The sequence below is a fragment of the Morone saxatilis genome, unplaced genomic scaffold (assembly GCF_004916995.1).
Source record: "Morone saxatilis isolate NCDOM2014 unplaced genomic scaffold, NCSU_SB_2.0 Contig2, whole genome shotgun sequence".
NCBI classification, from domain to species: domain Eukaryota; kingdom Metazoa; phylum Chordata; class Actinopteri; family Moronidae; genus Morone; species Morone saxatilis.
Genome location: NW_023339762.1, coordinates 3,454,186 through 3,463,739, shown reverse-complemented (window position 1 = coordinate 3,463,739; position 9,554 = coordinate 3,454,186). Strand labels below are relative to the sequence as shown.

General features: G+C 39.1%; 1 protein-coding gene across 1 annotated transcript in view; it reads left to right on the top strand.

The window, feature by feature from the left end:
* Positions 1-9,554, top strand: part of LOC118330306 (spondin-1-like) — a 32,301-nt gene that overhangs the window by 13,022 nt on the left and 9,725 nt on the right. The gene's annotated exons all lie outside the window — the stretch shown is intronic.

Genomic DNA, 9,554 nt, shown 5'->3' with positions numbered 1-9,554 from the left:
AGTTATGCATATTGTATTCCATTTGTGCTAGTAAATCCTGCTAAATTGCACACTGGACATTTAAATGACCTCACATGACAAAGCTTAAGAATTCAAGATTTCAAATTCAACTACCAAAAAACTAGTTTTAAGCATTAATTTAATTAAAGCATGTTGGAAAACCAAAAAGAAAAACAATAAGTAAAAGGACCATGTGAATGATCATTCAAAAAACAATAAAAAGCAGTTTGGAAGTCTACACTCAAGTCTCAGATGTCGTGACCTAAAAGCAACAACAAAGGCACAGTTCACATCAGTCCCTGCTCACTCATATTGGTGTCTTGACCAAAAAATGAAGGTGAGGAAAGGTTAGTTGTGGTAGTTTCAAGCGCCGCAAGTTGATTTTCATGCTGTGACAAAATGGATGGACAAGCTGCCGAACAGAAAGGAAATCAATCTAAAATCCATATGGCATGGTTTGGATAATGGAGAGTACTAATGGAAAGTAGTTTATAGGTAAAATTAATAACCACTGGTATAATCCATCAAGTTACATAATTCCACAACAGCTTGAGCACTTTATCCACAGTTTCTCCGTGTTTTGCTCGTACAAAGAAGAAATCTGGACTGCTTTACAACCAATCAACACTGTGCCTTGGCATGGTCATTGTTGTTTTTTACAAAGAGTCGTTATTGGTTATAGGCAACACATTAAGTAAGCTAATGCCAGGTGTTTCTCCAGAAGCCAGGACTCACTGTGGCTTGTGTAAAGGGACCGACTATACAACAAAGAGACAGATGATGATTACGGGGGGCAATTTGTGGTTTGAAGCAGGTGTGACTCTAAACCTGCACTGTGTTATTTCAAGAGTGGTGTGTGTGTGTGTGTGCGTGTCGTGTGTGGTGCTGTTGTCCGCTGATCTTAGTTCTGTTGTATGTTCTGCTGACGAAGTGGGTCGGCACACCGCACCCCAGAATAGCCCCCGCAGCACCTAGAACTTATTGGTAACTGCTTTCCCTCAGCCCCACTGTAGATCCCAGCATGAACAAGGCTCTGTATGGTTTCATCTAACACATACCGTTCGACTGAGACATTAACTGCTCCTCGCGTCATGTTCTCAAGTTTCCGTAATGCCTCGTGGAGCACCTCGCTCGTTTTTTTTTTTTTTGTTATTTGAGCGTTTCCACGTGAAACAGAATTGTGCTGTGGAACCAGTTGTGTGTTGCTAACTCAAGGGCCGCACAGTTAATCAAAATATTGTCAAAATCATAATATGGCCAAGTGCAATGTTTGCAGAAGCTACAATTATAAAAACAGCATTATAATGTAGTACTGTAGTGCTGCAGTACTACATTTTCCTAGCCTACAGATCTTGTTCTCCAGGAGTAAGAACACGTGTTTTCGGAACCAGTAAAAATAAAAATTGTGATGCAAAAATGATAATTCCCACTAATCATGAATCATATTGAAATGATATCTGAAATGACATAATATCTGCCTAAATCATCGCAATATGATTATTTTACCATATCATGTAGCTCTAAAGTGAACCAGTGCGTTTGCTACAAATATATAAGTGGAGAAGAGGATCCACTCCCTCTGTAGATAAAAACTGGTCGTTCAAAAGTGAGAAACTAATGAAAACATACCTTTGAATATTTTGAATATTTTGAATATTATATTCCATTTCTACCAATAGATCCTCCTAAATGTTACACAGTGGGCCTTTAAAGTTGCTCCATTATGTTCACCAGCTAGCTGCTAATTTTGTCTGGTTGCTTTTTGGTGCTGGGCAGGTACGGTATAATGGGTTCATAATGAGCTTTGTTTTACTGAAAAATAAGTCAAAATTATCTTGTATATGTAATTTGTTTAAACTCCAGAATAGCTTCACATACATTTATTTTATGTCTCTGCAAAAAATCTACATGGCTGGAAACAATACATTAGAGTGGTGAGCCTGAACCAAAACAGTGAAGTTGCAGGCCAGAAAACCAAAACAATGAGCTCAAAGACACTAAGGTAGAGCTCAGGGCGGGTGATAATTCTCAGTGGATTTACTATTTACTTTACCTTTCACATTACCCATAGCCATTTGACCCATTGTTAGTATAGAAGTATTGATTAGTTCAACTTTAACTCTCAAATATCAACATCAGTATGTTTGGGGCAAATATTACCCAGTAGACACTGAGCTAGCCATCTCAGTGCAACATGCATTAGTAGAAATCTTTTTTTTTTTTACATAAAAACTCAAACAAAAACACATTTTGGACACATTCATAATGTGTAGCAATAATAGTTACAACACATTACATCCAGAGATGCAAACTATAAGTGTAATAGGCTTTTAGGCTGATGCACTAATGATCATTTCTATAATAAGTCCAATGCACAACATAATATAGTAAACCAGAAGTAATGAGAAGCTGTACTTGAGGTTTATTTGAGACAAATCTGAAGATTATCTGGTGACTTTAATGATGTTTTGCTTCATCTTTAACTGCCCTCTCATCTCCTTAACACTCAGACAGAAAGCTTTTTGAAATGTTGGGATATCCCATATATAACCCATGATTAAAAGTTATTAGTGCATTATATTTACAGCATCTGTACTCACATCCAGCATATATTGTGCTTAGTGTATGCACCATTGTCTGAGCAGCCCTGTGGAGAAAAAAAGTTTGATTTAACACAATGGAATGCAGTGAAGTCTGGGTTTAGCCCCTGGACCACAATACTTTGATGCTCATGTCATGATGAACACATTAATTCTTAATGTTGTTCTAACAAGAGCCACAGGCTGTTGTGGAATTAAGAGAAAATCGTTAGGTACAAAGCCAAAGAGAGCAGAGAAGACAGAAGACTGACTTCAGCGAAAGAAAGAAACAAAGGATTGATTTCTACACACAATGACTACATACAAATTATGCTTCTACAAAGGCAATGTTTTCTGATAAGAAATGGCTCTTAAAATGAATACATGATGAAGTGAAAAGTGTAATTCTTGCCACCTGTGCGAGCACAAACAAATCATACGTGGGCTCATACGGTCACAGTGGCAATGGCAATATGCAGCTGCTAGCCTCTTTTTGACAAATCTAGAATACAAATGATAAACAGCCGATAACTGGGAATGAACGCGCCTCTGAAATTGTTTCTCCGTCTGCCTGCCTTCCTCTTTCTCCACAGTTCTGCTTTTTTCCTTCTCTCTCTCTCTCTCGTTTCCATCTCCTCATCCGACTTCCCGAAGGGAATAACCTCCCTAACACACATCTCTTCCTCCTCTGAGCGAGATGCTATAACTTGCCCTTACCTCCACAGTATACTCACAGCTGTTACTTTTAATTTATCTGCTGCTGCTGTATGACAGATGGCACGTAGCCATCCCAGTGTTTGCTAGTCCAATAAATCCAGCCCTGCGTAGGGGAACATCTGCTATGCAAATTCACCTCGTATTACTGTCACTTTTGTCTGTCAGCGGTGAGATAGAGATTTAGCATTACCTCATCTAACGTGTATGGCTTTCTGTCTCACTCTGTCTTCTTCCTTAACTATCCACTCTCTGCGGCTGCTTGTCACTTAATCTTTGCTAAGACCATTTTTCGTTTTTTCCCATAGCACAGTCTTCAGAAGCAAATTCAGTCAGGGAGGAGATATTTTGCTGTCGTTCCTTGCTATGAAATGTCACTTTAGTGGACAGCGTTAACAACTGTCTGATGTGAATGGTGTCTCTTTAATACTGGCCAGTGTCGTGTTAAAAGAATAAAATTTGTGACTCACATTTTCACTTACATGCCACATTATCCATTGGCAATGTAAAGTATCACCACTACTGCACCATGGGAATGTTCTTTCTTCACCTCTCTTTATATTAGCCAGTCTGTTCCTCTCTACTTCCAGCACTCTGTAGATATAATTATATAGACTATGTATTGCCAGTCCAACACGTCAAACACATGTCTCTCACCTCATTCCAAGAAGCTTCAAATACTCCTTACAGTTGGGAGTGCTCCAGCACTTTCCCCCTCACTGTGGAAATCTCATTGGTCCTTTCAATACTGGAGCAGGCCTCCAGGATTTTTTTTTTAAATTTGATGCCAACTTCAGCACCTGCTATTTCAAAAGCAATGCAAGTCTTTTTTTTTTTTTTAGGAGGAGGGATGACAAAGCTGTTAGTGACAGCTGCGGTGCTTAAAAAGAGGGACTTGATTTTATTACCAGATTAGCTAGAGATTTAGCCTTTTATTTTTATATTTATTTAGCTCCTTTGTTAAAATAAATGGCCAAAAGCCAACTCTACTCAACTTTTTTAGGAATAGCTTGATATTTCTATGGTTATTTGCTTTCTTGCTGAGAGTTAGATGAGAAGATTGATACCACAAAGCCAACAGCCAGCAGCTGGTTAGCTTAGCTTAGCATAAATACTGGAAACAGGGGGAAGCCGCTATAGCTTTGCCTTGGTAGCAGGCTAAACGTTCCAGTAATGGCTGACCTAAAGTAAGGTGCAAGAGTGAAATACTAAAAGAACCAGGGAGAATGGGAAAGAAGAAGGAAAAAACAGTACTTGAGCGAGGTAAGTTAATTCACAGTATTGACAGCAGTCAGAGGTTTTGCTGTGATTTTTAACTGTGGAACATTTGAGAACAAGCTTTGTTTGCAGGTCTTTATCTGTGATGTCTTAAAGTGAGGCACAGTACTGACAGAACACTAACATGAGGATTTATATGAACTCCATCAAGCACACCAAACTAGTTCAGTTGGTAATAATAACTTTGTACTTAAAAAACTATTACTACTGTATCACAGTTTACAGACAGATTTATAGAACTTACTGCAGTTGGTGCTGGTTTACATGATCTAAATGAACTTTAGTTTTCTTTACAACCTTTCTGACTGCACGCATTTGCTGTCCCTGCCTGTCTTTTGTTGTAATGATGTTGCTGTGTTTGTGGATCTTAGCAGCTACTTTAGCAAGTATAATGTTACATAATTAATAAGACTAAAGACAGAAACAAGAATATGTCTCACTTTGCAATGAACCAGAATTAAACAAGAGAAAAAAAGAAAATTATTCTAAAACGATTTAAATGTCTGATTGAACATTTAAATCCTTCTTTAAGCAAAAATGCTGAAATAGTTTTTAGTCCTATATGATAAAAAATATATATGGATATAAATAGACTAGAATAGATAGATTAATTGGGCCGATTATCTGGCCTTTTGAGATAATCGGCATTGGCCAATGCCTGTGCTCAGAACGCTGATAAATAAAAAATGTCTGCAGGCAGCCTTGTCAGTGTGGCTGCTGTGGAATGATGTTAGTGCTCCCCTTTGTGAGAAAGTTAATTTCTCCCATCCTAAATGGCAGAAAATTTCATCTAGATAGCTCAATGACCCTCCTCCCGCCCTACCTTAAATACCAGTCAGATTCTGAAACCTAAAGCGAAACTCAATGTATTTCTTTTGTTTCATTAAATAATTAAAATTCCATCTAAAACATTAGTTACTGACTAAGATATTCATGTTTGTTCCATCAAACCCATATCGGTCGACCGCTGGTTTTGGACTATATTTTGGAAACAAGCTATTTGACTGTGTGAACTTGGGCTTAAAGAATTTTATTGGGCATTCTTGCATTATTTTCAGACATTTTATAGATGAAAACGATAAAAAAATAAAGATAGTGACAATAACTGGCAGTTACATTAATTTAAAGGCAATGGTAGTCCTTCTCGATCTCATACTGTGAGACTACACGTCCTTCTTCAGTTCATAGTTAAGTGACGTGTGAGCTGGACACCTGAAAGAAGTCAGCTGTTAAAACACAGTCATCAGTATCTTGGCAAGCAGAACGTGTCAGCAGTTTTCAAATAGCTCTCTCTATGTGCTGTCTCTGCTCGTCTCAGCCGTTACTGGCACTGGAACTAACAACAACTTCCAGATACAATGTGCAACTTTCTTTCTCCTCCAGGCAGGAAGTGTACTGTCAGGCCTGCCCTCCTCCTCCTCAGTTGGTCAAGCTTTCGCCCCAACTCTTGTCATTCTTCCTGCCGAGCCGTCGGACTTGAAACAACATGTAGCCTGAGGGGGAGGGAACCAGCAACTGCAAAGCCTCCGCAGGCACTGAAGGAGTCCACGCTTGTGTTGACCATGTTTTTAACTTTTCTGCCACATATTTAGCTTTGCCGTATTTATTTTTGATGCATGCTCTCCTCCATCCTCTCTGTTCTTGTGACTTACCTAAGTTTTGGCTAATAGGAATTCTGGCATGAACACAAATTGTGTGGACTATTTCCTTATTGTTATACAAGTGATAACGCACAATTGTGTGCCTTGATAGGTAAAGTGGAGGCGGCCTCTCCCTGGGGTCCATTATCTGAGTTTTACTGAGCTTTTACCATAGCCACTTACCCCAGGCAAAAAGAGAAGCTGTGTTCAAACTCTAATCTAAACTAATCATTTTTGTTGTGTATTTGTAGTCAGTTCAACTTATGATGAGGTCAATTTTACTAGTGAGTGGGTTTGGTTTTTGATAGCTTTATCTAATCAAATCTGATTGTCAACTCAAATTCCTCATTGATTCCAATTAAAGGTCTAGTGTGTAACATTTAGGAGGAACTACAGTCAGAAATGGAATATGATATTAATAGGTATGTTTTCATTAGGTTATAATTACCTGACGGTAAGAATGGTTGTGTTTCCGTTGCCTTAGAATTAGCTGATTCTGTCCTCTTCCATGGAGGCCTCCATGGAAGTGGCATGTTTCATGTTCAATCAGTGTACCGTATTAGATCTTTTAGTTGAAAACGGCTGGAAATGAGGTCGATGAGTGACAGTTGATAACAGCAGTAAATCATTACAGCTAGTCTAACAACTGATTAGTGCATCTTTAAGAATTATTACTCCTCGTGATAATCAACCATCTTTTTAAAGCAAAAAGAAAAGTTGCTTAGATGCAGTGATATTTGATTTTAGCCACAGAAGTGTTTCAAAAGAAAACAACACACAAACACTTACACACATAGATCTTTGAAAGGATCTACCAGCCTCTGTAGATGAAAACAGTTGGCACTAGAAAGTTTTGTTTATGTCTCAAGACTATATAGTAAAAACAACTTGATTACATTTCTGTTTCATGGGGAAACTGTCAAATCTGCTCAGATTGTTTAGATTATGGTGAGACACCCACACATTTTTCCTTCTTTCTCCATCTTCAAAGCATCATCCAGTTCCAGCTGCCGTTATGAGGAGGATTTTCAGCAGAAAGCCTTTTATATTCCTGCCTTGTTTGGACTTTTTATCTTTTGCGAACGCGACACGCCTGCATTCGCGAGCTCCTCTGGGAGCCACAGAGTGTGTACATGTGAGACTGTGTGTGTGAGTGTGAGAGATTATGTGTTTGTGTTTTCCACCCCAGGTCACCAAGGTCCTTCTGGTAGTTCTGATGAGCTCAGCCCAAATCTGTTCTTTAATCTCTAAAAACTCCTGAAAAGTCTTTCAGCGTCTGAAAATGCTTCCACCCGGAGCTGAAAGAGACAGAGAGAGAGAGAGAGAGAGAGAGAGAGAGAGGGAGATTAGAGAAAAGTGAGTGTGTATGAGTAGAAACAGGGTGAGGTAGCCTTCTTTTCAATCTAAGTTTTGCTATCCTGTTGATCACTTCTCATCTCCTTATCAAGTTTCATACTTGCATTTCTCCTCTCGCTCCATCACTGCCCTCCGGCCGTCTGTTCATCACATTTTCACCTCACATCGACCTTCTGCTTCTTCTGCATCAGTATTCTGCTGCTGTTACTGGGAGGACTCCAGGAGGAGGGAGAGGCCACCAGTCGTCTGCTCGCTTAGTGACAAGTCTGACTGTGAGACTCTGGGAAGCTTCTTGACAGCAGGATCTAAACTCTTCTGTCTTGACGCAGACAAGCCTTTTGTATTGATCACAGGACTAGATTGTTTCAAGCATGCTTAGCTGTCAGAAACCACTGTTGCCTGGGTATTTGCTGCTATTAACTTAGAAGGAGTTATTAGGAGGCTATATGGGCCAGAAATGCAATATAATATATAATAGGTAATTTTTTCATCACCTGAAAATAAGAAATATAAGAAATGTGTTTTTGTTACCTTAGAATGAGACGTTTATATCTGCAGAGGGAGCGGGTCCTCTTCTATGGAGGCCGCCATTGTGAACCACCATTTTTCCAGTCGCCCAGAACGGACAAACCCAACACTGGCTCTAGATAGGAACTTTTGCGAGGTTCAAGGCCACTGTAGTTTCTCCTACACGCTTGGAAGGGGAGTGTGAGGCGAGGGCATTGTAATCTCCAACTACACTGCTAGATGCTTTTAAATCCTACACACTGGTCCTTTAAAGTCCTTCAAATGACAAATACAGAAATGAATAGTTTTTGCTGGCCATCTGGGACTAACAATCCACTTCTTTTCGCACCAAATAGCAACCACTCACAGCATTAGAGCTGATGCTTTTCTGGTCATGCACTGGTATATTTCATAATAATTTTGATGAAAATGTCTTTCACTCACCATTTAGGCTGTGTTTGCCTCCAATTTTTACCACCTATATACATTTCAGTCATGAAAGTTGTGTTACCAACAATGGTAAATGGACTGCATTTATATAGCGTCTTTCTAGTCTTCCAAGTCACTCAAAGCACATTTGCATGTCACATTCTCACACTGATGGCAGAGGCTGCCATGCAAGGGCCCAACTGCTCATCAGAAACTAACTAATCCCATTCACACACATTCACACACCAATGGCACAGCATCGGGAGTAATTTGAGGTCCACATCCACTCTTGTCTTTGATTTGGATTACACAAATAGCACGGCTGTCAAAATTTTGATGGGACCACCAATCATAGAACTCTCTGACATATTTTTATCCAGTCTTTCACCATCCTAATAGGATGGAAAATGGGGTAATTTTATTTCTTGTATGTTCTAGATTTGTCCAATTCTGTCCAGTTTGAAGTAATGGTAATAGGATGGTAAACTGGACTTTTTTGGTAAAGCAGCTGAGTGTTAAAAGGGAATGTTTTAGTTGCTTTTTGAAGATGGCACCGTGTGTTTATTGAAGGCAGAATTTCAATAGCTTGTACTGAGAATGAAGTCTAAGGAAAGTTAAAGTGTAGAGTGTAATTTAAATAATCACCAAGAATGCAAGGACTTTGGCTGTATGTATAAAATGTTAACCTTACTCAATAAAACATATTATGCATAATGACATATATCTAATATTATTATAGGTGAATATATGCTTATTTATAAGGAGAACCGTCTAGACTTGCTCTATATAAAGAGTGTTCTGATATAACTTCCTTTATGATTTGGTGTTTAAACAAATAAACTGTATGCATCAAATCCCCAAGCTAACATTTAAAGGACCAGTTTTAGGATGTTGTGGCATCTAGTGGCTAAGGTGCAGATTACAACTAACTGCACACCTCTCATGTCTGTATTTGACAACCTGGGAACAGGCTGTCAAGTGTGTAGGAGAAACTGTGTTGGCCACGAAACTCGCGAAAAATGCGAAAGGCCCTATTTACAGCCAGTGTTTG